Here is a 27,944-nt window from a genome sequence, read left to right on the forward strand (position 1 = left end):
ACGTCGGAAGAATCCTACGCATGAGTCGGGTGGATCACGGAGGACGGGACAACGCATCGAGTGTTTGGAGCGCATCAGCATTGCTGATTTGCCACGAGAGCGGTTGCTGGCTTATCGAGAGCGGTACAGGTACCCTGGAGAGGTGGCGTGTGTGTGTGTTTGGAGCGCTCATCCCTTCGGTTTTCACCCCATGCGTCAGTTAAGGCAGGCGCTTTCTGCTTACCCTCGTTCTTTTGTGCGCATAGACAACGCGCATTGGTAACATCAAGCGCGAGTTTTTGAATTGCTTTCAGCCAGTTGGGTAGGTTCACCCGATGCATGTTAAGACGGGCGCTTCTGCAATTTAGAGCGCTTAACTCCGTTCTTTTGTGCGGGTGGGCTGCGAGCACTGTGAGCGTTCTGTAACTTGTGGGCTAATCAGCTTGGGGCTGAGTGCAGCTATATACGGGACACGAGGGTCTAAAGGTTAAAATCAGAGACTATTATTCTCAAGGTTAAGTGTTCAATTCGATGTGTTGATTCTACATTTGTGGCCCCTGTATGTAAAGCGCTCAGGCACACCAGGCATATAAGGAGCAGGGTGAGAAGGCTCGTCAGTAGTGCAAGTACCTTTATCAGGGCTGTGTTTTTTCCTAATTTGACAGGTGCCAGGGCCACATCTTGGTAGGCATAGTGAACTGGCAGTGTGCATCACAGTGGGGGGGGGGATACTCTTCACCTGTTACCTTCATATTTATAGATCCCCAAGTAACTCCAGTGTACACTGAGTAGATCGCACCATCATCTACAGGGGACAACTGGTAACACAAGCAAGATACCTAAGAGGACACAGACAGACCCGCACTCCAGCGCTTCCGGGAGCCGCACAGGTTTGGAGTGGATCACCTGACCCGCTGGATTAGCTAGTGGTGGGCTCTGGTTGCGCGGATGCTTATGGCCTGTTTGTGTACCTCCAAGGAATAAAGGTAAGCGCGTGGACTGTGGTCCAAGTCATCGCTGGACCTAGGAGTGCTTAAGTCAGGTTACTACATGTGTAGCTCGCCTGTAGGCAGATTACTGCTGTGAGTGTGATAAATAATGGCTGGGAAAGCGAAGAGGGGTGACCAGAGTTCTCGTATGGAGAGGCTGATGGAGGCAATGATGAAGAAGGTAGACGAACTGGGTCATGGTCTCGCTGATCTTAGAGAGAAAGTGGAGGGGCAAGAGGGGACAGATGGGAGGGCTAGGCGCAGCAATGTGCCGCCCAAGGTGGCTTTTCCCCCTATCCCAAAAAGAGTTAGAGCAAAACAAAACGGGTAGGGGGGGAACCTGTTGCGCCCATGGCCCCTGTTCCCATAAGGGAAGTCCCACCTGTGCCACTTGTACCTCTGGGGGAGGTCCCACATGCCCCAGTACCTGCCCAGCCTGTGACACCGGCCGCCCCGGTGCCAGTACCAGCTCCTCCAGTGACACACGCTGCCCCAGCGCCAGTGCCAGCCCACCCTGTGACTCCGGCTGCCCCGGTGCCAGCTCCCCAACCCGCAACCTCAGGGGTAGTGCCAGTTGAACCAGGGGCCCCAGCACCTGTTGCACAGCCCACGGCTGCAGGGGAGGCCCCACCGGGATAAAACATACAGCTCCCAATAGTCCCCCCAGCAATGGGAGGTGAGATCCCACAAGACATAGTTTCCAATTTGGCAGCAATCTTGCCTTGGTTGGGGAAGGCAGGCATCCTCTCTTCAACGGTGTGGGCTAAGGACATAGGTACTGATGCACTAACTGAGGCAAAGTGAATAGTTTCTCAGTTTTATACAGTACCTGTGGTAAAAACTGTGGAAGGGCCAGGTGCACCTTTGCCTATCATTTCAGCAGGTGGTACAAGCACACTGGAAAACAACAAGGGATTGTCAGGTTCCAGTGCGACAAATGAGAAGCAGCAGGAGGCAGCTGGGGCCACCGCAGTAGGTAAGTTGCCGACATTGCCAATGCTGGACGTGGGGGAGTACCGCTCAGAGCGAGAGCGTTTAGGCAGACATGTTTCACAGAATTTGGTCTGGGGAATATGTTAATATGTTCTCATTGCTGATTTGTGAGAGAGAGAGAGAGGACGCTAGGAAAAATAAAGACTGGATGCTCTCTAGAGAATGGGCCAATCAACTGCAGAAATACAGGGTGGAGTAAAACTTGATTAATTGGAACAGATGTTTTTCCATATTCATGTCAGTGACGGCTGAGCGTTTCCCTAACTTGCAGGCACAAATGGCTTGCTACCAGAACAGGATAGTTCGGGCACATGATAAATTTGCGGGGGGGGGGGGGGGGTAGACGGAATATGACAAGAATTTCAGGAGATCTAAGGCATCTGACCCATCGCTATCATGGGACCGCATCGACACAATAGCATGGCTAGATCTATTTGGGGGGGAAGGACAAAATATTACAAAGAGCCAATCCCCCCAGTCTTTTCAGCCATTTCATTCCTTTCGGTCACAGGGTAGCACAGGTTCCACTAATAATACAAACGGCAGCGGGGGAAGGAAAGGGATATGTTGGGATTTTAATAAACGGACTTGCACCAGATCCCAAGGAATGTGCAGGTTCAAACATGCATGTTCCATTTGTGCCAACCCATCTCACCCCAAGTCTAAATGTCTCAAGAAATCCAAAGACAAGGGTAGGAAAAAACAGGAGTGAGTTGGAGACACCGCTCAAAGCACGGTCTCCCATTGATGTAACGACTTTGACACCCTGGCTTAACAAGTATCCCTGCCATCGTACTGCTAAAACTCTTTTGGATGGTTTCAGGTATGGTTTGAGGATACCAGCATTAGGTTATGTGGGAGCACCAGAGTGCAAGAACCAACTCTCGGCGAGGACCAACCCCGGGGTAGTTGCAACAAAAATTGACAAGGAACTGCGCCTGGGCAGAATAGCCGGCCCATTTGAGTCCATCCCTGTTGAGAATTTTGTCTGCTCCCCTTTGGGGGTGGTCCCCAAGAAGGTAGAGGGCAAATTCATACTCATCCACAACCTGTCAGCACCCAAGGGAAATTCACTGAATGACGCAATTGATGATGAGTTTTGCAGTGTGAAGTACGCTTCCTTTGACCAAGCAGTGGAGATGCTCAGGGGTTTGGGCCCAAGAGCATTGATGGCTAAATCAGACATAGAATCCGCTTTTCGGTTATTGCCAGTCCACCATTCTGATTTTCATCTGCTTGGTTTTCAGTTTCAGGGAAAATTCTATATGGATATGTGTATGCCAATGGGCTGCTCTGTGTCGTGCGCATATTTTGAAAGATTTCGTTCATTCTTGGAATGGGCGTTCAGGCAGAACACAAGGCATCAGTGGGTCATGCACTACCTGGATGACTTTCTTATCTTGGGGTCACGGGGCTCCCAGGAGTGTGGGTGGGTGTTGCAGGAATTTTGCACGCTCATGCAGGCTTTTGGGGTTCCTTTGGCCCTGGGAAAGACAGTTGGGCCATCAACGACAATAGAGTTCCTAGGGATCGAGTTGGAATCCATTCAGAGGGGTTTCAGGTTGCCCACGGACACGATCACCAAGTTCAGGGCAGCTTACAGCAATGCTTGAGCAGGGAGAAGGTCACACTGCACCAGTTGCAACAGACGGTAGGGCAACGGAATTTTGCCTTAAGGGTCATTCCGATGGCAAGACCATTTTCCCGATCCATCTCACAGGCCATGGCTGGGCTCAGGGAGAAACACCACCACACCAGGCTGTCAGCTAATGTTAGGCAGGACATGCAGATTTGGAAGGCATTCTTGCAGGACTTCAATGGCAGGGTAGTGTGGCCCGGTCTGCCCACTACTTCCGCGGAGTTGGCCTTAATGACTGACGCCGCGGGTAGTGAGGGATTTGGTGCCGTACTCGGTACTGAGTGGGTGGCACAGCGGTGGCCTGAATGGTGGGTGGAAACTGGCTTGACAGGTAACATTGGTTTCCTGGAACTGTTCCCCATCTGGGTGGCATTGACGGTATGGCCAGAACAACTGTGTAATCAATCAGGGGTGTTCTGGTCAGACAACATTACTGTCATGGAATGCATCAATCAGCAAGCTGCACAGTGATTCTCCGCCTATTGAAAAAGATTGTTCTCATATGCATGTAGCTAAATATGCAATTTAGAGCCAAACATGTGCCAGGTGCTGTAAACCATGCTGCTGACGCACTTTCTCGCTTTAAGATGCAGGTTTTCAGGGCGCACCTCCCGGCTGCGAGGGTCTACGCCACCCCCTTCCCAGAACTTCTTTGGCAGATTGATGCCCACAACTACCGGACCCCATGGCAGCTAGCCTAGCACCCAGGACCAGGAAAGCATATGAAGGGGCGTTTTGGGCATATTGTTCTTTCTTGGGAACAGAGTGGGCTGGGAAGTGGCACGACACGAGGGCACTCCTTCAGTACCTGGGTTTTCTAAAAGGGGAAGGATGTTCTGCGGCAGCAGCTAAGCGGCATGTGGCGGCAATCTCTTTCTTTGCCCAAATCAGCGACAAAGGGGATCCCACCAACAGCTTTATGGTTAGGAAGGCCTTGAAAGGTTGGCAACACCTCCAAGGATCTGCCCCAGATACAAGACAGCCAATCGGGGTGGAGCTGCTAACATCTTTACTAGGGACCCTCCCCACGATCTGCAACACCTCAGGGGAAGTGTTGTTGTTCACTGCCGCGTTTTCATTGGCCTTTTATGGTGCATTCAGGATTGGGGAATTGGTGGCCCAAATCAAACAGGATGTACACGGAGGCCTGCAGTTTGACCACATTAAGGTGAAGGGAGATACACTATTGATATCGATTAGGAAGTCCAAGATGGATCAGGAAGCACGAGGGGATGGGGTAGAACTGCATCGTGCACATGGTAACCCATGCTGCCCCCTCTCACATGTGGAAAATTACCTGCAGTATAGACCCCGTGACAAAGGGTGGCCTTTACTAGTACAAACAGATGGGGTCCCACTCACACGTTTTCAATTTAAGAGAGTACTGGACATGGCAATCCAGAAAGCAGGTTTGAGCCCAGGCTGGTTTGGAACTCACTCTTTTAGGATAGGGGCAGCCGCTGAGGCAACTGCTAGGGGTCTACCTAGCAACAACGTCCAATGGATTGGGAGGTGGGCCTCCAAATGTTATAAGCGCTATGTGCGACTACATATGCTTTGAGTGGGATATTTTGCCAGATGCTGACGCATGTGTCCTTCTCTGCTTTCATTACAGTTTCTCAAACCTGTCACGCAGAGGGGGAAACTGAAAACACCGCAACAACAGCCTTGGGCAAATCAAGGACCATCAGCACCAGATAAAGGATCACAGATTGTGTGGATTGTTGGCCATTCGTATGTAAGGCATCGGTCTAATTGTTTCAGTACAGGAAATTATAAAGCCAGGGCACGGCAGGCCGGATTTGAGATAGCTTTTCATGGGAAAGGGGGCCTCTGCTTCAGTCATTTTAGAGGTATCATGTTAGACTTATTGAGAAAGGGGGGCTCCTCCCAATATTATTATTCTGCACCTAGGGGGGAATGATCTGGCAAGCCTGGGAAGAAGGGGGTTGGTGGAAACCATAATCTCAGAAGTAGGTTGGTTAGCCAAGACATGCCAGGGATGCACTATCGGGTGGTCTCAGTTGATACCCCGATTCCAATGGAGGGGAGGGGAATATGTAAGAGCATTGAATCACTCCGTGAGGAGAATAAATAACAAAATAGAGAGGCTTTTCGGGGCTCCTCATCTACAGACCATCGCCCATGGGTGCATTAGGGGGGAGCCGTGCTTCTTAAAAGACGGTGTTCACTTGTCCAAAGTAGGCAATGAAGTGTTCTTAGAGAACATATTAGCTTGGTTGGGTGGCCTCAGAAACAGGGCATGACCTTCTAGTGAGCGCAGGGGGGGGGCTAGATAGTCGGTCAACTATGCTGGCCTGTGGCGGAAAGGTCATGATTGGTGAGCAGTAAATTTAAGGTCCTTGGAGGGTGGCGCCATTCTTGAATGGGGTCGCCCAAGTGGGAGGGACACGTGGTCTCTCCTAGAACTCCAAGGGCAGTTGGGTGCGGGGGAGGAGGGAGTCACGCTTTCTCTAGGCTGGTTGGCCACCCCGCACGTGCACAATGGTGCCAGTAAATGGCGCAGAACTGCAAGGGCCCCTTTTATGGAGATAATGTACAGAGCGTACGGGGGTAACCGGGGGGGAAGTACCCTCACGGTGAACGGGCCCTCTGCGCATGCACACTCCAGCTGGAGGGCGTGGTTAAATTGATAAGGATCTGACATCAGTTAGTGACCTTGCCGTAGGCCCAATTAGGTACACAGAAAATAAATACTGTAATGATTATTAAAGATATGTTAGATTTGGATAGGAAACCTTTGTATTAGAGTTATGTTAAGGTTAGCCATCTGACATCTGTACTTATCAATTGTAATCAATGTAATGTATATTTTCTGCGAAAGAATTATGTAAATATTGCAAATTTTGATAAATGTTTATTAATCTTTGTTTAATAAATACGGCCGGGGGGTTTACGCTCCCCACATCTAAACTCCTCTCCTGTCACTTTCTGGGCCTGGGTAAGGGAGGAGGGGGTGTAGGTAGTACCCGGCCATATGGGTATACACAAATGTGCTTATGCAGTGCATAGAGACAAGTGAGAAAGTGTACACAAAGTACAAATCGGCAACAATTTGAGTTGTTTTGAGCCTGGCCACGTTATTACAGTGATCTTAAGCATAGCTTCACTGACTGCATCTCTTTGTTAAGTTGCATGGTAATATATAGTCACATATCCTAAGCCAGGTTGATGACTCAGTCCACCTTACTTCGAAGTCTAACTGGATATTCAGATGCAAGCCAAATTACAAGAGCTGTGGACGTTTCGACATGGTTATAATGTGTGTGAGCTGTATAAATATCAAGACGGGTCTTCATTAGGAGAAATAAAGGAACACCCTGCATGATAAAGTAACATGTTGCCAGCCCATTGTGTGTTCTGAATTAGGAAAATTATTACTTGTGAAAGGTGATTGTCAGCTACAGATTTGAAGCCATCCCAGAACCGAGGGAGTTGTGATAGGCTTGCATTGAGGACCCCCTAGGGGACCAATGGAGCCATGACTATGTAGCCCCTGTGAGCTTCTTCAACAGCAGGATTCAAGTGATGCTTAATTAAAGAGACAGGCCTAATTGGAATATTGGTGTATGGTCAGCATTGTGACACCTGGAGTCTCAGAATTGAAGGCACATTCCGGACTATGGGGATTTGCTGATAATTGAAGTGTTGGCGACCAAGCTCCTGAGCCTGTGCACCATGCTGGCTCCTTCACCCCTTCTCTCCCGGCCACTCCTGCTGCTGCACCGTCCTGGTGTGGTGCATTGATCTGGCACCTGGACTGAACTGAGAGCACATTGAAGGACTCTCCTAGGTGCTCATGCCTGTACTGGAGTTTAAAATAGAGAAGGACCCCATCTGCACAGTGGGTAAAGAGATACAGAGAGGAGGGTCTGATCTAGGATGCTGACTCCTACTTGACAACAACCTCATCACCAGTGCTTGTGGAGTGTGGGCCCTTACTTGACAACAACCTTATCACCAGAGCTTGAGGGAAGTAGGCCCTTTTGGTGCCTATTGTATACTGATGGAATAGAAGGACACCATACCTTTCTCTAAGATCAGTGGCCTCACTTGAAGTGGATACATCCTCAGAATACATCATCATAACAATAGGACTTTGATGACATGAGTGTTTCCTGAAGTGCCTGCAAATCAATCTTTAGTCCTAATGGCATGTAGCACTGCAAAGGCCCTACCATCCGCAACGTCTGTTATATGAAAATGTCTAGTTCATGTGTTTTAGCAATAGGCAACTTCCCTTTACAAACAGTGCTTCTTTGAATCTGTACTGGGAATATTAGAAGGATATATTATGCAGAATATAGGGATTGGAATAGGAGCACTACAAATCTTACCTCTGACTACCCAATGATTCTCCTGCCCATAGCAGCACCAATGCAAATACTGTCATTCCAGACAATAGAAAATATCTAATGACTTTATTGAACTAGAGGACCCCTGGAAGCTTCTGTCTGAAGCATATGGCATAGGGTGGTGCTTCTCTGATATATATTACGGAATAGCTTGCAGTAGTATTTACTTAATTCTGCAGCTAATGAAAGGACCAGTGGCTCAGGCTCATTTGCTAAACCTTTGTGTGCTCATGTCATTGCCACGGCTGCACATCAACTCCTGTTTTCTAAAGTGTCATTTGACTCCTTGGAACTGTGACTTAAGTATTAGAGCGTAGTGAATGCAGGTTTAGAATGTTGAGTTCTTAGTTACACGCAGAAGAATAAAGATGTGGTATATTAACCTCCATGTGTGACGTAGTCCTTGGCAAGTACCTGGGCTGCAGAGGACGCTACAACTGGTGACCAGATAGGGGATAAGTAACCCAAAGATTGACAGTGCTCTCCCAGACAATTTGCTGTGGTCAAGCAACTTACTTGTGCATGCCACGTGTGCCTCCATCAAAGTGCAAAATTGACGTTTGGCATATGAGGCATACACAGCCCAAGTTCTGTGTAAAGCATTTGACAATACTGAAAGCTTCACTAAAAAATCTACACATCGGTGGCTGAGAACCTGCTGGGAAGGCCGCACAAAGAAGTAGTGCGCTATTATGCAACTCAAAGCCATACATACGTATGAAAGAGTTGAAAGATAATTAAAATCCGGTCATCTATGCAGCTGCCTGTCATTGAATACTCCTCAACATCTGTTAAATATGTCAGAGTTGCCAATACAAGCATGTGAAAGAATTGAAGTAGACTTCTTCGGTCCTCCTGTTATGTTATGTTATGTTATGTCATGTCATGTTATGTTATGCTAAGTTATGTTAAAGTGACTTGTAAAGCGTATGACTACCTTATCAGGTTTTCCAGCTCTGGCCTCCTCACCAAACAAGAGTGCTCAATCTGTGATTAAACAACCAGGTCTTACATTTATGCCGACCATCATGTCAGAATTATACCTTAAAATCTGACTTAACCATAAGTTAGGGTTTTAAATTTGGATTCCAGAGAGGATTCCTGGCAAAGTGTTTATTGTGCCAAGTCAACATGACAGTGTAAACTGCACATACAGGCTCTGCAATTGTATGCCTGAAACATGGTTAAAGGGCTACTTAAGTGGATGATACCCAGCTTTTGTTCACCTGGAAAAAGCACGAGTCCAGTACGGACCACGTTAGAACCTGCCTGTCTGCGGTGTTCAACTGGTTTACTTCGGCCCAGCTGAAATGCAATGAAGATAAAACAGAGATACTGTTTTTTGGGGATTTCCCTTCACTGTTTTTTCATGACTGTTGGCCCGCCGATGCCCCGCGACCATCCCCTTCGGGTCTTCCTGTGAAGAACCTGGGGATCTGGTTTGACGAAAAACGTAGTTTTAGTAATCAAATTAGCAAATTGAAAGGTACCTGTTTCGGCATTCTGAAGATGCTCAGAAAACTTCTGCCCCTGTTGCTTCTTTCCACCAAAGAAACAGTAATTAGGGCCTTGGTCACCTCCCGTCTTGATTATGCCAATGCATTGTATGTAGGTCTCCCTGGCTACCTAATGGATAAATTGCGGGTGGTGCAGAATGCCGCTGTGCGGTTGCTGCTGGACCTACCCAAACATACTAGCGTGAGGCAACATCTCCGTAATTTGCACTGGTTGCCGTTAAAAGCTAGGGTCTTGTTCAAGGCTTTAGTGACGGCCCATGCGGCACTATACGAATACGGCCCAATGTACCTGAGGAAACGTTTTTCGTTCTATGTCCCGGGCAGACACTTGCGTTCCTCGAACTCGTGCCTGGCCTCAGTACCCAAAATTCGTCTGAAAAGAAAGGGTGTCAGCTCATTGTCTTATCTGGCAGCTAAGTCATGGAACGCCCTCCACCCGGAGCTCCGTAGCCTTTAAAACCTCGCTCAGTTCAGGAAAAAACGTAAAACTTTCCTATTCCATTAAGCCTGTTTTCCTTCTTTTCCACTGTTCTCTTATGCTGGGTCGCGCTGGGACACTCTTCTGAGTAGCCGTTCGCGTTATAAATCACCAATAACATAACATAACAATCAGTGTGGCAGGCCCACTACTAACATTTAATTTACAGACCCTAGGCACATGTAGTGCACCTTACTAGGTACTTATTAGTAAATTAAATAAGCCAATTTGGTATAAGCCAATGTTACTATATTTCAAGGAGAGAGCACGAGCGCTTTCAAACTGGTTAGCAGTGGTAAAGTGCAGAGAGTCCTAAGGCAAACAGAAATGAGTTCAGAAAAAGTTGAGGATGAAGTCAAAAAGTTTGAGGGTGACCCTGCAAAAAGGGTCATTTCCAACAGAGTGATAAAAGAAGTCAAGGCTCAATGGACCTTTGCTCACCACCTACATGCGACTGGTAATAGCCTGTGCAACCACAGAGCAAATGCAAAGCAAGTGGAATTTGCCTTGAAGAATTAACTGAGCAAATGTTGAAATGGATGCAAATTCCAAGTGCACCCATGTCAGCACTTACCTAGAGGTATTAAGGATCTACTTATTAGTTTTGTCCACTTCCTTTGAGAGGACTATCAGCAGCTTCCTTGTGTGTAAGTAGGTGAGAGATTTCCTGAGGAGAGATTTCTCTGTGAATTACAGCAGCTTCTCATTTTTTCCAGAACGGGTGAATTCAGGTGTTCATATTTTGCTGCTTCATCCTGCCTCGGAACAATCCTTCTCCTTGGGGTATCTCTTGAGAGGTCGGGTAAACCTTGACCGCTTCTTTGTAGTTCTAGAACCACTAAACACATGGCCAATTGAATTCGATTCTGGGTTTGGAATTCTGTTTCCCAAACAAATGTGAAATTCTAATATTACAGATAGCATTGTTTTTTAACCATATACACAGTCAATGTTGCTATAAGGTGAGATAAAGGTGCTTTCTTAGGGTGCCGCCATTATTTTGAACCAAATTACAAGACAAGACCAAAAAATAGCCTTTTAATAGAGTGACAGTGAGGTGCTCTATTATAAATATGAATATAGACTAAATATATACAAATCCTTGTATTACTCCTGATCTTTTTCTACTATGACAATCCTTTTTTCAGTCATTTTATTTACTGCAAATTGTTCTAAATCAGTTGGCCAGGCCAACCGGGCCCTAAAATGGCTAAAAATCCATGACACTCCCAGACAAGCTCACATTTCTCTGCTGGTATGCTCCCAATGAGCGATAGTTCTGCAGAGATTGGGGATTCTTTGCCGAGAAATGGATGTTGATGAGCTAGTTAGTGTTTTCCCTCCTCGACCCTTTTGCTGGCTGCGACTGGTCCTGCTTCTACCTGGCCCATTTCTCTACTGCACCTGAGAATGGAAACCTTTCTGTCTGCATCAGAAACCTTACTGGAGGCTGACCTTGGGAGTGGGAATTGGGGGTTATCTGGGAGGTCCAATATTCCCACTTGTGGTCTGAGGGTGGAAGAGTGATAGAGTTTTCTGAGGATTACAACAGTGAAACTGGTAAGTTTAAGAACACTTGAATGGCATACAGGAAAACAGATCACAATGGAGAAGGACGGAAGTACTCTTCCAGTCTCCACTTAATAGCAGGCTGCACCCCGGAAATGGGAAGCAGCTGAATCTGCCCTGTTGAGCCTACAAATAGAATTCCAGCTCTGCTTGCTATACCATAGGAGTGACACAGTGATCCAGGCATGCTACATCATTGTCTTTGTTGGTCAAGGGGACTCCCATTACCACCTTGTGAGATGAGTTGCTGGTGTCACCTGCAGAGCACTGTGTGGACTATTGACATGTCTGTAAGGTGTAAGAAAAGAGGGACGTATTTATCCCACACACACCAACACATAAAGAGGACATGTGATAGGTGAATGAAGGGATCTCCAAGGAGGGAATGCATCACACATAGAAAGAAGAAATAACAAGGAAAAAATGAAGATATTTCTGCTTGTTACGTCTCAGTTGGGAAGGCGTACCATGTTGACACAATCCCATATTTACTACCCTTAATACATCTGGAATTGGATCAAAGTCCATGGGTGGATGTGTGGGAACACCTGCTTTCCACTAACAGTACTCCTTAACAACACAGAGTAATGAAAGGAAGCAAGTTGCGCTACCTTGTGTTACTCTGGAATTACTAAGCCATGCAGAACCATGCAAGGTGGCTTTGTGTGGCTTAGTAAATCTCACTTTAGGCCTTGCATTGCCTTGCATTGCCTTGAGCGACCCCACAGTGATGCAAGGGCTTAGTAAATCTGGCCCTTTGTTTCTATTACCTCAAAAGCAATACTAGGGGTTCACATAACTTTAAATCTACAATACGTCTACAGGAAGTGCATAGTGAAAAGAAATAATTGCCTTTAAAATAAAGTGATAGCATTACATGTAATTTATCAGCAATTGCAACTTATTTTCAAACTATAATAGAACGTCAAAGAAAATAAGCTCTAGAGACAAGCTGTGGTGGTCTCAACTGAACTGTACAATTCAAAAGTCTATATTACCCATGGTCATCATATAAACAGACACGCCACACAACACCACACGTGGCAAAGCAACAGACTGTCTATAGTAAGTTTATCCCAGGATACTATGCACAATATCAGCTTGTCCCCGGGATAAAGCTATTGAATCATTCTTGCTGTACTTGTTTTATCCTGATAGGGTAATGAAGGATGGTCTAGCCAATTGGGCTAAAACCAGTACAACTTTCCCAAAGACAACCTCTGTCTTAACATGGAGGGAAAGAGACGGCATGAATGAAACACCTCTTCCTTTCTCCATACTGGCTTGAAATCACTCCCTGGCAAACAAAGATTATACTCATCATCCACGCATGCTCTTCAGGGATTAGTCCGCCCTACCAGTTCTGAGAGCAGTTGTCATCTTAGGTCTGGCTTGACAGTACAGCTGTATGCATGACGTATTGTTAGTAATTCTTTCAAATGTACATGAAGTGACTTTTGGAAGAGTATCAGTGCCACACCTCATGCTACTGGCTAGCTGTTCTGCCATTCTACCGTTCAGGAACTATTTCCATTGGAATGCATGAGAAATTATTTTATATCTGAAAAGTATACTCAGTCATCACACTGTTTTTAACTCCTAAATGCATTCTACAGAAGATGTTTTTTTAAATACTTTTTCCCCAGCATGGTCAAAGCCAATAGTGCAGACTTCAATGTGATAAGCTACGTTGATGTATGCAAATCATATAAACTTATTTTTTTAATTGCTATGTTTACGTTAGTTGGCAAGTTAAAGCCAGACCTATTAACTTTGCCAGTGCGTGTGAGTGGTACAACAGGGATTCTTGGGGTCCGTCTCAAGCCGACATGAGGTCAATATCTCATTCACTTCAGGCATTCCTCATTCATAAGACAAAGCATCATGTTATTCTCTCCTGGGTAGCATAGAGAGGACTCCTGGATTACTCAAAGTTGTGTACGGTCAGGCTCCGAAGTCCCACTCCAATTAGCATAGCCATTGCAGTCTCTATCAGTGTCATTCAAGTACAATATACCAACACCAAAAGACGATGAATGGAGTGCTGAACATTGTCAAACATTCATACAGAGATCTGGGCCAAACCCATCATTTTTTTGCTCCCCATGCTATTCCAGTTTGAACCCAGCCATATGCAACTTATTCTTGACCCTGCTCCCCATGGGAACTGTTCAGCCCGAACTACCAAATCAGGTCCTCCCTAGATCGGAAACAAGCATCCTGGGACCGTTTTCAGGGTATCAGCCCATATCAGCCAGGATAGATTGAATTCAATGGCATAGTGAGCATAAGACTCACGTCTGAGCATACCGCCTCCCACTTCGGTTGACTTTAACATCACAAAAAGATGATTGGTGGAATGCTGAAGATTGTCAAACTATCACCCCCAGTACATAGATCTGGGACTAAATCCATCATTTTTTGCTCACCTTTGCAATTATGTGTGCGAGTTTTTATTTTCTATCTTTGCAGTACCCAAAACTATCTTGCTATTTTATGAACATGCGATAACTGATTACACTATTAAATGTGATGGTGTTATTCTAAATTGTGAGATCATAATGTTGCTTAACATGTCTAACATGCTGATGCCATGATTTTCCAGTTCAATTCAAGGTGGACACTCATATATTTTATTTATTGGGTCTGAATCTTTGCACTGTATTGCACTTTTCAGTATGGGTGAGAGGGAAAATTATCATTACCTAATTCAGTGGCGGTTCACCTGTATCGGTGTCATGCTCCGCTCTCCTTGTTTTTTGTCCCCTTTTAATTATTCTAATAGTGAATGTTAGGCAATTATACACTATTAGTGTAAGAAAAATGCTGCTCCTCAGGACACTTCGTGCAAGTGCTGGTGAGGCATACTAAGGCAGACTTCTGTCTGATAGTTGGCTCAGCTGAAGGAAGCTGCCCACACCAGCTATCAGACAGAACAGATTGTCCAGAGTGGGTGACTACCCAGTACTGACCTAAGGACACTACTGCCACACTTACACAGGGGTCTGCCACACCTCTGCATCACTGCTAACAGTAGTCTATGGGCTTTAAGCTTAAGCCATGCTATGCTTTAGCTACACACCAATTGGCCTGCCATCCCACCCTTTCCCAACTTATCACAGAGTTAGGAAAAGGTGATGTTAAATTGCAAGAGAATGAAAGCTGGGACATGCACTGTGCAGATTCGAGCTTTCGGTTTCCTATTTCAGCTGAGTACCTGCACTGAAGGTCAATGGAGCATCAGGGACTGGATTGTGACCAGCAGAGTCACCTGAGATAGGTAAAAAATGCTTTCAAATCTATGTTGTGTGCATGCATGCTAGTGAGTATGCGTGAGAGTAAGAAAGTGCGTACATGTATGACAATGTGTGTCTGTATATGTGTGAGTGAATGTGAGTGAGCAAGAATGAGCGAGTGTGAATGAGAATACCTGAACATGAGTGAGAAAGTGTGGGTGAGGATAAGAGTGAGTGCAAGTGACTAAGGGATATGATGAATGATTGTGAGTGATGGTGAATTACAGTGAGTGAGTGTAACTGCGAGTGAGAACAAGTGGGTGAGAGTGAGTGCAAGTAAGTGTGAGTTAGTGTGAATGGATGAGTGAGAATGAAAGAAGGGTGAGTGCAAGTGTGTGTGGTTGAAACTGAGTGAGAATGGGTGAGTAAACTTGAGTGCAAATGGATAATAGAGTGAGAATGGATGTGAGGAAGTGTGAGCAAGAGTAAATAACAGTGAGTGTAACTGAATGAGAATGAATGAGATTGAGTGGGCAAGAATGTGTGGGTGCAAGTGAGTGTGAGTGGGAGTAAGTGCAAATGAAGAAGTGAGAATGGTTATGAGTGAGCACAAGTGAGGGTGGGAAAGAGTGAGCAACAATGAGTGAGTGAGAGTAGAAATGAATAGAACTAAGTGAGCATGCCTAAGTGAGAATGAAGGTATGTCATATGCTTGTGAGTCTGCCACTGTCCCTGGCATTCTGATGGTAATTCTAAACATATGGGGCATCCATAAAAAATGCAGGCTTTTAGGTTATACTTGGCATATGGGGCACCCATAACAAAATGCTGTCTCCGGCATACTGAAGGTAAATATTGTGATGTGAGGCACCTTTTTAAAAAATGCAGCCCATGGCACACTAAAGGCAATACATGGCATATCGGACACCCATGGCAAAACTGGTGCTGTCATGTTGGAGTAATTCTCTACCTTCATCAGTATGTTAACTATACAAAATTCTACCTGAACATTGTCTGTACTTCACTCAGACCTTGATGTCCTGCTCCTTCCAGAAGCTCAACTCAGCCAAGACAGCATTTATCTTATTTTCCAAAACCAGCAAGCAAAAAAGAGCGCAAATCTGGCTCAATTACATAAACTTTGATGAGTTCAAAAACTACAACTTTCACCTAATGCCAAGTGGCTTTCATTCACCTTGGACACCATCCTCCGCATCAAGAAACACATTGCCCAAATAAACTGAGCAAGCCTGCTACCAGCTCTCTCTTCTAAAGAAAGTGAAACTGTAGATTCTAGAAAGTGACTTCAGAACTGTTGTTCAAGCCCTCATACTCATGATTCTGAATGGTGGTAATGCACCACTCCATGGCCTCCTAGACACCACACTGGCACCCCTTAAGGATGTCATACACGCCACACCACATCTCATTCAGGGCAGGAAAGAATATGATCACATAACCCCCAACCTGATGGAACTCCATTGGCTCCCATTGTTGTCCCACACAATCTTCAAAACTAGCTGCATCAATTATGGAGCCATCACAACCATCACCCCTGCTTATTTTGCTCACAATTTCTGATGGCTCTCTGCACATCGCAGCCAGGTCACCATCAGACTAGAGACTAAGGCCTGATTTAGTTTGCAGCAGATGGGCTCTCCATCACAAGCATGATGAATATGCCATCCACCTCATTACAAGTGTCAAAGTATATTATGCATTTGTAATACGGTGGAAAGGATAATAATCACATATGGTATGGAGTAGCCCATCCACCAACCTCTATATCAGCTCATAAGAAGTGTAACAAAGAAAGCAAACAAGGCAGCAGGCCTTTCCTATCTATGCACCCATGATCAAGAACAACATTCTCCCATCCATAAGACCTGCCCCAGTGCTGTTCCTATTTAGGAAAGAGTTGAAGACACAGGTCTTCAAAGAACACTACATCACAATGCAGTAACAATCCAATAATCATCTACTCTTTTATCACTTGTAAACTGTATGCTCACCTTTGACCCTGTAGAACACCCACAGCCTTTTAGTCTAGGTGTGTGCTATACAAAGGCCAAAGGCATATGCGTATACATACATAATTGTCAACATACAAGGCAGCCATGGCAAAATACAGGCCCGGGAATAATGTAGGGAATATTTGACATGCGGGCCCCCGTGCAAAATGCTGGAGATGACATATGTGAGGTAGTCTTGCTAGAACAGGCACAGATGACAAATTATGGGCACTAGAATATGAGAGTTAATTTGTGGTATATGGAGCACCCACAGTGAAATGCTGGTGCTGACTTACTGGAAGTCATTCTTGGCATTGTTATGGGGCTCCAGGAGAGCATCCTTTTAGTCATGAAATAGGTTATAAAGTTGAGAGTTGGTGTATTTATACAGAGGCACAGGCAAAGCTAAACATCAGGAAAGAATAGACGCAAACTGGCTAAGGGACAGGAATATGGCAGAGAAAGCAATGCAACCCTAATTGAAAAACAGGGATAGGAACCCATAATGGACCAACACACTGGATTACCACTCGGGTTGTACGCAGGTAAGGCTCAGAAACTCTCACAACAAAGGGGAAAGTCAATATCTCTGGATAATCTTATGTATACATACCCTGCAACACCCATAGAAAAGCAGCAGCAGAAGTGATTCTGTCTCCATACCCAAGGGCACAAACAAGAATTGTGCTTTCATGCACAAAACAAGCCCAATAAGTCCAGCTGGAGACAAACTTGAGATTTGTAAGAAAATAGAAATGCCACACTGTCACAGTTAAGGCACTTAAGACTGGGGGTTGGATGATAAACTCCGCTTTCCCAGTGGACTTAGCCAAGTGTGCCCACTCCGCACTCTGCTTGGAGCATGGAGTTTGGCAAAAACTCTGCCACCACCGTGTGGCACAGGTTACCGGTGCCCACCCCTAGTTTATTTGTGACTGCGTGGCCGTGGGTGTCGGAGTGCGCCAACCCTGCCATCCTGTTGATAGCTCAGTGAGCCATCAGGTATTGACCTGTCCTGTGTGCCTTGAGGGACTGTCGTCCTTCTGCACTTGGCCTTTTGGAAGTCATAGTTCTAAGAGCTGTTACATGTGTCTCATGAACAGAAGCTGTACCGCAGAGAAAGCTACAAGCCCCTCATCCAGAAGAAGGAGGCTCATGCATCAACACTGCTGGTTTGAAACGGTTGTTCTTTGCCATCTCAGAATGGCAACATTGTTAGTGGTTGTGTTGTGTCCGCCAGGGAATGAGGGGAGCTTCACTGAGCAATCTGTCTTTGCTCGCCTCCTGGTAAGGAGACAGGGGCTGTGTTAGTGGAGGATAATCTCGGTTTGGTGTGTTTCAACGCTGCCATGAAATAAAACAGATGCTGGAGCATGCAATACATGGCCAGAGGCAAAATGAGTTTATGCCTGCCACACTGAAAATCCTTGATGGGCTCCTGTAGGGGGCTTCTTGAATGTATTCTGAGTAGCCTGGGAAGGAATGGCCAGAATGATCTTCCCGTTGAATGAGGAGCTTTTGTCTCCACATGCCTCAAAGCAGCTGAAAGCAGCATGAAGACAGTGCACAAAATCAGAACCATAGCTCTCAATGGAAAATATGTGCCTTGTGTCTCATCATATATCCCATCTATGTATTCATAATGCACTCTCTTGCTCTTTGAAGCTTCCCCTGCTGACTAGCTGCCGCTCTATAAAACCAACATTTAAATATAGTCCACTGGCTTTGCATGTCTCCTAGTAAAACACGCTGGATTTGTTTTCCTCTCTAGTGGAACTACACACAAAAGTGGTGTGTGTGTGTGTGTGTGTGTACGCGCGCATGTGTATGCATGCGTGCATTTGTGTGTGTGTGTCTGAGGAGGCTTTTGCATGTGTAAGGGTAGAGAAAGATCAGCTACACGAAGGCGCCCAGGGAGAAAAATCAACATCAATACATGTACCGAAAGATGCAGCTTTATGTAGCCATAGCCTGAGAATTGCTAGGGCATTCAAGGTTAAAGGGGTGAAGGTGATGGTATTGTCCTCCTACCTTCAAGCGGTAGCACAGTTAGGTAAGGCAACTGATACAGAAATAATGTTACTTGCTACAGGCCACCGGATGGAATTAAACCCGTGAATTTCAGTAGACTGCCCTCATCTACCAGATTTGATGCACAGCCTACCACTTTTGTTGGTTATGTTATTTACCTAGCTGGGTCTCAACATTCTGTCATATAGTAACCTCCAAATGGTTGTCTGCCCATGAAAACCTTTAAAATAAACGTTAGCCTGATTCACACCCAATGCCCTGCTGATCTCTTGTTCTCTGAAGCGAAACACATAATTTGTATTCTTTTCGTTCTGGAATTTGTGCTCACCCATCCCTTACAAGTGAATATCTGACTTTTTTAACCTCCAGCTTGAGTTGTACCCCACTATAGGCTTTGTCATATTTTGCCAGGTTTCCCACTTGCTTTGGACAGTAATTCATGTTTATTACATAATTGGGGTGGGCGGAGCTCCGTGGGATCTCATGGATTTTAAATGTAACTCTGCGGAATTCCACATAGCTCAACTCTGCGAGTTCCGCCCACCCCTACTTATGACTACATTTAACAAAAGACAAAGGATAGGACAGGAAGTGCCGCCTGGAAACCAGGAGCAAATCCCTGTACAAAAGGAGTATGCATATATACTGGTACAATTTCCACATACCAAGAGCCGAAGAGGTTTACAAGCTGAGCAGCAGAGAAAAAATTGCTGCATGTAAACACACGGATAGGCACGGTGGGGTGGTGCGGCCCCCATGTGGCCCCACCACCCCACCGCTGTTACCTGCATGGACCCCGGCTGGGAATACCTGGAGAACAAACAAGGCAGAACTAGCCAGGAATTGTAGCAAACAAGAGATTACAATTGCAAGTGAACTAGAGACTGTAAAAGGGAAACATAGTGAAAGGGCACACACAACAGGGAGTAAAAACAAGGAGAGCGGGGATCAGATACAAGAGCTAAGACAGAAACAAAAAGATTTAGCAAAGGTAAATGCTAGCAGGAACAGAAGGAGCATTCTAAGAACATATTAGAAAGGGAGCAGCCCAATGAATGCAGTTGACTGCAAACAAAATTCAGAAAACAGAGTAAGCAGAATGCAAGCAGAAAACCTACAGCAAGCTGCACTGGAACAGAGCACATGCTGTGTCTGAAGCAAGGCATGAATTGGTTAGCAAAACAGGCAGCAAGAGTTCCAGTACACGGAGGATCAAATAATTACTTCATAAACAGGGAGTTTCAGGCAATGGCAGCTTATAAGTGGTTCCAGGCAGCAGCAAGCTTTGGATGGAGTCACATGATGTGGCTGCACAAGACTGGTCACAGGTGTGAGCAATTCCCATCTCTCACATGTCCTGGAAGAGAGAATTTAGGAGCTTCTTTAAAAGCCCCTTGCACCACTTTTTATGATGCTCTTGTAGTGCAGAGAACAAAGAAGGCACGGGTCCGAAATCTCATGGACTGGACCACTGTAAATACAAGAGAAAAGAGTGTGTAAAGAAGGACTAGTTTACACACTTTAAAGAGAATCCCCTAGACCATCAATTCTAGGGTTCTTATTATTTTATTTAGCTTATTTTAAATTATTTAGATTAGCGAAGCAAATAAATATTTTTTCATGTCTTAGAAAAGAAACCTTCAACACATTTATACACAATGTTATATTCCACTCAAAAACGAAAAAAAACGAAAAAAGACAAAAATAACAAGTGAAACAAACTTAGAGTTTGTTTCACTTGTCATTTTTGTCTTTGAATTCTTTCGTTTTTAAGTGGAATATAACATTGTGTATAAATGTGCTTTTGTAAATGTGGTGTTCTGTAAATGGAAGGTTTCTTTTCTAAGACATGAAAAAATATTTATTTGCTTCGCTAATCTAAATAATTTAAAATAAGCTAAATAAAGCAATAAGAACCCTAGAATTGATGGTCTAGTACCATACCATAAATACTTTTATTTTGATTTGTTAAAATCGTAAAATGGTCTTGGGGATTCTATTTAAAGTGTGTAAACTAGTCCTTCTGGACACACTCTTTTCTCTTGTATTTACTGGTGGTGCAGAGGGCAGACCCAAATCCACGAGGCAACGCAAAGCCACTTTGCGTGGCTTTTAATGGCCTCGTGGATATGGTGTTAGGCCATGCAGTGCAAGTTGCTGCTTTGCCTTACACTGTGTCAGGAAGGTGTTCCATGCGTGTTGCAGTGGATGTTCCCACACAACACCCATTGGTTTTCATTCTTCAGCACACATAGAAAGAGGAAAACACCGCCATGGATTGTTTTTGTGCAGGAAGGCGATCCTTCCTACTCAAAAACAATCCTGCCAACAATGTAGACATCATTGCACCATAGCGCAAGGGTACCTGCATTGGTGCTAGGCACCATATTGTGCAGTGGCGCTGGCTGAAAGGACAGGAATGCACCATATCTCATAAATACGGTGCATTCCTGACCTTTCAATTTGGCGTAGGGCAGCAAACCAAAAGCACTTGCGGCGTTGCCCTCTGCCCAATCATTGTAAATGAGGCACTTAGTGTCTCGGAAAAGCAAGACTAGACTCAATGAAAGCATTGCACAATGGCTGCCCGGCCTTTCTAAATATGTGGTAGTGCATTATGGGGTCTTTAGTCATTAAGAATAAAATTTAGGTATTTCTTAGGGTTTGAAAAGGCATGCAGCCAGTAATCATATCAAGCCCTTGCATGAGTTCTGTGGTGATTTCCAGGTTGCATGTTGTCATGTACAGTGCGCCACCAGATGCGGTACAATGGAATCATAACATGGCATATGTGACATCCAGGAAAAACTGATGTTGCTGCAATATTGGCTGCAATTCTTGACATAAAGGAAGACAAACTTGGCATATGGTGGGAGAGGGGCAGCCAGAAATGACAAAATGCAAACATACCAGAGGTCATTTTTGACATATGGGTCAGCAATGGTTCATGGCATAACTGGGCACCATTGACATATCGGAGTCATCAATGACAAAATGCTGGCCATGGCACAATGGAGGAAATCACTAAGACATGGGTGGCACCCACTGCACACTTTGAATATAGTAAGGTCAACTCTTTTAAAGAATCAGACTTCATTTGCTTGGCTCACCAATGGCTTTCGAACAAATTTATGTGAAAATGTTGCTCTAAATGCACTATTTTCTCCCATGTTTTCGAAATTTTCTCAGTGGTGAAACCCTCTCCCTGCCCTCTTCGAAGAAGCCTTGCTGCTCTAACTTGCTGAAATTCAGGGGAAGTCTTAGGCCCACCACTTTCAAAGCTCACCAGCCACAACTGGCCTCATTTTATAATTCAGAGCAAAGCTTTGTGACCAAGAAAAACAGGAAGCATCACCCATTAGTGAACTGCCCAGCCACAGATGTGAGTGAGGCTTCATGGATTCAACACAGGAGGACCTGTCAAAATGGTGTCATTGTAACAACAAACATCCGGCATTATATTTAAGGGTCTTCATTAAGGAATTAAGGACATCTGCATTTATCTATAAATAGCATTGTTAGGCCTTAAATACTCTTTGACGGGGGACCCAGGAAAGAATGCTGGAGTGTGTGTCTTTTGTGAGACTAATTTTAGCAGTGGAAGCCTGCGGTTATTATCTAATTATAAACGGGTTGGTAAATGCGGAGGCAGGCTGCTGTTTGAGGAAGTCAAATAAAGTACTGTCTCTACGTTTAGTAACAAAAGTGACACAAAACAGAGCTACTGGTGTCTTCAAAATAGTGTGTTTTGGGGTTTAGGCTTTTTATTTTCCAAAAGTACTAAAATTGACTCTTTATTCAGGAGCGAAAATGACCCTCGGCTATTTTTAGTCAAACATTTGCAACAATAATATATATCATTGTTTACAGATAATCGTTTGTTACTCAGTGTGTACAATATAAATTAAATTGTGCTTTGCTGTCAGTTGTCTGAAGGATTTTAAAGGTTGTCCGCTTCTTCTGTCATGCCATCTGTGTTTTAAAGTGATAGGAAGAACTGTGATTATGGGGAAACAGAAAAACGTGTATTTCCATGGCTCCTTCTTGGAGGCTGTATTTCTATATTATGTTTTCATTCTTTACACATTATTCTGGGAAGAGTTGTCTTGCATGTTGAAGCTTTCCTTTTCTCACATTCTTTTTAGCTACCACAAATTATATAATAAAAATGTGAAGAAATAATCACAAATGAGTGGAGGTCAAAGGTGATGCGGAGCTCAAGGAACAGGCAAGGGAGGGCAGTGGTCGAAAATAGTTGGAATGGGCCGCTTTTTAAGAGATGAAGATGAGTCTATCCCCCTCCCCACCATTTGACCCAGCCGACGAATTAGTTCAGTACCTTATAAAAAATGAAAAAAGCAATACATTGCTCAAGTACCTGTGGTTAATTTGTAAAAAAAAAACATAAGTGCAAGGGTTCTCGTCAGGAGGCAGTTTGAACCAGCCTATTTCGCCTGTAAGCGCCCCCTAAAACTGAACCAACTAGTAACCATGAAAGTGGGGCGAGAAAGTGGCGTAACGACCAGAGCTGCCACCTTCAGAGGTAGGGAACCAGGTTTGAGGGTCGGGTCAACATCCTGTGATTCTGGGAAAATCCCTTACTCTCCTCGTAAATGAATGTGTCCTTAACAGGTGCTCATGAAAAGCGCCTGTGCTGATAATGAAGTTCCGGAAACCACAGGCTCAAATTAAGCACTGTCAACTATATAAGTGATGCATATTAAACTGATTACTGATGCATATTAGATAGATTACGTAATGGAGATCTCACTGAGGGGCTCTGTGCATCTCACGGTGGAAAGCAGCTGCATTTTGGTTATTGGAGTTTGAGCCAGTGCAGCTGACTTGGAGCATGCACATCTCACTAATGGTAAACTGAATCTCTCTGAAGGAGGAATGAAGGTGTTTCTCGCAGACAAGAAGCTTATTTGTCTCAAAGAGGGGAGATACTGGGCCTCACTGAGTGGTGCTTGGGCATCACAATGAAGAACAATGAAGAAGTTGGGCATCTTTATGAAGGCAGCCTGTGCACCTCACTGAGGAGTGCGTGTGTACCTCAGGGAGGAGAGCATGCACATCTCACTAAGGGCAGCTTATTCACCTCGCTGAGTAGTCCATGTGTACCTCAGGGAGGGTAGCATGCACATCTCACTAAGGTTAGCTTATTCGCCTCACTGAGGGGTGCATGTGTACCTCAGGGAGGCGAGCATGCACATTTCACTAAGGGCAGCGTATTTGCCTCCCCGAGGGGTGCATGTGTCCCTCAGGGAGGGTAGCATGCACATCTCACTAAGGGCAGCTTATTCGCCCCACTGAGGAGTGCGTGTGTACCTCAGGGAGGAGAGCATGCACATCTCACTAAGGGCAGCTTATTCACCTCGCTGAGTAGACCATGTGTACCTCAGGGAGGGTAGCATGCACATCTCACTAAGGTTAGCTTATTCACCTCACTGAGGGGTGCATGTGTACCTCAGGGAGGCGAGCATGCACATTTCACTAAGGGCAGCGTATTTGCCTCCCCGAGGGGTGCATGTGTCCCTCAGGGAGGGTAGCATGCACATCTCACTAAGGGCAGCTTATTCACACCTCTGAGAAGTCCATGTGTACCTCAGGGAGGGTAGCATGCACATCTCACTAAGGGCAGCGTATTCACCTCACTGAGGAGTGCATGTGTACCTCAGGGAGGGAAGCATGCATATCTCACTAAGGACAGCTTATTTGCCTCCCCGAGGGGTGCATGTGTCCCTCAGGGAGGGAAGCATGCACATCTCACTAAGGGCAGCTTATTTGCCTCCCCGAGGGGTGCATGTGTCCCTCAGGGAGGGGAGCATGCACATCTCACTAAGGACAGCTTATTCACCTCACTGAGGAGTGCATGGGTACCTCAGGGAGGGAGCTTGCACATCTCACTAAGGACAGCTTTTTCACCTCACTGAGGAGATTCTATGCAATGCTTTGAGGAGAAGATAATCATCTCGCCGAGAGGAATGTTGTTCATCTGTGTGACTGTTTTCTGAGTAGCTCAGTGAGATGACCTACCTTTAGTTGAATAGAAATTGTGCATTTCACTGAAGGGATGCTGCTTATGCCTCGGAGAGGAAAATGAACATCTCACTGAAGTGCACAACAAGTGCCTGAGTGCTACACTGATGGGAGAGTGAACGTTCACCATAGGTGATCTGTGCATCACACTAGAGGGAATTCCTGTATATCACTACGTGAACTTGTTAATCGAACTGAGCAACGCCTTGCATCTCCCTGGAGCATGTTCATCTCACTGAGTGGAGGCTGTGCATTTCCTTGATAAAAGACGGTGTATCTCACTGTGAGGCGTGTGTGCATCTAAATGAGACCAGAACAAGCATGTTACTGAGCGAGTGTTTCCATATCGCAGGCCAACAGTCTGATTATCACTGAGGAGGCAGTGAGTGCTCGTCTTAATGAGGGACGGTGTACATCACATTAAGATAGCATGGTCACCTTATGCATGTGTACATAGATCAGAGTGTACATCTCCCTGAGACAGGTCTCACTAAGGCAAGCTAGTGCATTGTGTTGAGTGTGCTTTATTTACTTGATTGTTTGGGGTCTTTGATTTCTCTTTCTCTATTTCTCCATCTTTTCTTTCCCACCCATCTCTCACTCAATTCCTCCTTTACACCTCCATCTTTGTCCAATTTTTCATTGCTCTGCCTCCTTCATCCTCACTCCTCTGTAGCCCAACATACTCCTCTCATTAGCTCTTCTTTATTACATCCCTTTCCCATTTCTGTCTCTCTCTCGCTTCATCTTTCTCTATATGCACGTGTGCACCCCCCACACACGCTGCATTGAGTGTTCTTCATATTGAACAAAACACAGTAGTATAAAAACCAATATTTCACAAGTAAGCACATATATGGAAATAGTTCACGGTTCCCAGGGAAATATATATTTTATCATCATAATGACAGCCTCCAAACTACTCTGCAGAGCTTTCCCATTGTCAGGTTTACTGGGATTACGCAACATGGAGGACTTTATAGAGCAGCAAGGCTATCAAAAGAATGCTGAAAATTATGTGGCATTTTCAGCTAAATAAAATGTGATATAAAAAATGTGTAACTGGTAATGTGCCATATATTTCTATATTTCTTTCTCTGGCTTCTGGAGACATTTTAAAATCGCTCAGCTTTGTGGTTTATGATGTAACCAGCACACCTCAAAGACAATATTGCACCATGTTACATGGGTTCCACTCATTATGTATCATATATGTTTATAGATCCAAGTGGCAGCCACCACTGACTGTGTAGTTATGAATGAGCCACACTTTCCATTTAAAAGTGATTTAAACATTTTCCCGGCGATATTGCAGCAGTCAGGAGGCATCCATATGCTTGGCAGGACCTCCACAGTCTCTGATGGAGAGGAAACAAAGGGGGCCCTACAGGGCCCTTGGGTGCCTCTGGGCCCTGTGGATGCACACAGGTAGGCACAGCATGTGCCCCCATGTGTGCATGCACACCAGTTCCTGCACAGCATGGACTTTTCAGTCCATGCCATACAGGAACTGTTATTGGCGTTCCGATGGCGGTGGCTGTTTTTGCCACTGGTTTGGCGGTGTGACGGCTGGGCGGACCGGCGCCGCACCGCCGAACTCTTAATCAAGCCCCTAGTGTATGGAGCTAATGTGTGACAAACAACTTTTCATGCATTTCCATAGAGCAGAAAATAAAGGTTGAGAGTGTAACTAATGATGTGATTTTCCTTTTTAGAACCAATAGGAAATTTTGTTTGTAGCTACAACAAAAATGCTGAATGGATTTACTACAAACATGGCATGAAAGTAAGACTTTACTTAGAAAGCCTGATTTTTATTGTTTGGTGTAAATCCAATCTGCAGTTTTTTTTAGATATTTGTAATACGAAAAGGTGGCAAGTGGCCTTAATAGGTTTAACCTTTTCATAAAAACGTTCCATCTAATATACTTTTTTTTTAATTCATCATAAACATGTTCTTGATTTCATTTACATTTATTTAACTTGTCCTAAAGGAATATTTGAAATATTGATCCTGTATGGACCCACAGGTTTACTGCTTCCGGTTTATTGATCCACATTTTTTTACATATCTTAAATTTACATTCTCCATTTCCATCTCTCTTATACAGTCACATATGTACAATACCTGAGAGTTAGGGTTAGGTGAAAAATTACCCTCCGCCAGCAGAGTTCGCAGAGTTTTGCAAACTCTGCGCTCTACTTCATTAACGTTAAGTTGGCGAACGCGAATGAGAATTTGCTGCCCTTAGCACGATTTTCGAGTGCTAGAACGCAAGATTTCTCAACGCGGGTGGTTGTGTCAGGTCGTTCACTACTGTTCGCATTGAGAAAGCTACTGCTCAAATAGAAAACCTACTTGAGCGGCACGATGAAGCAGCACCCTCAGATGTGCAGCGTTGTGCCATTCCTGCTGATTTTACAGCGTGGAACAAACTCCAAGCACTAAAAATCAACATGAGCAGTGCATTCTACCCTCCTACAGAACTCTGTGGAATCTCGTGGAGATTTTAGGTAACTCAGAGAAATTCCTCAGAGTGAAACTCCACGAGTTCCACCCACCCCTACTGAGAATCTAATGCTTGATATACCTTTACGCCTATGGTATTTATCTAAATGGATCAGTATTGGATAGAACACTGTTCATATCTGTATAAAACTGGTAGTTTCGTTTTTCTGCAGTTTACTCTGCAATGTACCACTTAAAATATGTAACCCACAACCTATACACACTAATACTCCTAATATTGTTTTCCACACACTACACAATATTCTATTAATTTCGATTTGACAGTTTTTAAAATTTCTTTAATTTCACCTGATTATCGTTCAAAGTAAAAAATAGTATCGATAAAATGACACCAAGTAACTACTGGATATTTCTCTTGTACTATATTGTCCATCTCCTTTATCTCTCCATCCCACACATCTCCATGACTAGATTAGCATATGATAGCAAATCTGGAGCTCCCAGTTGTACCTCTTGTTTGACTGTATAGAACATGTTGAAATAGGAAATAGTCATGGTTAACTACAAAGACAGCTATATCCCATAACCTTACATTATGTAGCTGATACTGTCA

Source organism: Triturus cristatus, chromosome 8 (assembly GCF_964204655.1).
Source record: "Triturus cristatus chromosome 8, aTriCri1.1, whole genome shotgun sequence".
Classification (NCBI taxonomy): Eukaryota; Metazoa; Chordata; class Amphibia; order Caudata; family Salamandridae; genus Triturus; species Triturus cristatus.